This window comes from Corvus brachyrhynchos, unplaced genomic scaffold (assembly GCF_000691975.1).
Source record: "Corvus brachyrhynchos isolate BGI_N302 unplaced genomic scaffold, ASM69197v1 scaffold115, whole genome shotgun sequence".
Lineage (NCBI taxonomy): Eukaryota > Metazoa > Chordata > Aves > Passeriformes > Corvidae > Corvus > Corvus brachyrhynchos.
This window is the reverse complement of record NW_008239553.1, coordinates 1,260,027-1,260,312: the sequence shown is the minus strand read 5'-3', so window position 1 is coordinate 1,260,312 and position 286 is coordinate 1,260,027.

The following is a 286-nucleotide window of genomic DNA, read 5'->3' as shown; positions in this document are numbered from 1 at the left end:
AGAACAATTTATATCCCAATGAGCAGGGATGGGGAAAAAAAAAAACTGTACAAAGCAGAAAAGCATCATTACACATCACAAGCAAGAGCTCAGAGGCAGGAGGAGTAAAGACCATTCCCAACTTCCCAGAGAGGCCCTTTCTTTGGAAAAGGTACTTCACTCTCCTTCCCTCAGGTCCCAATGGAGAACATCTTAAGTCAAAAGCCATGTGTACAAAGTCAATCTCAAAGCCCAGAAGCACGTGGCAGCACAGGTATGATGCCTTTGGACTCCTTCTGGGACCCCT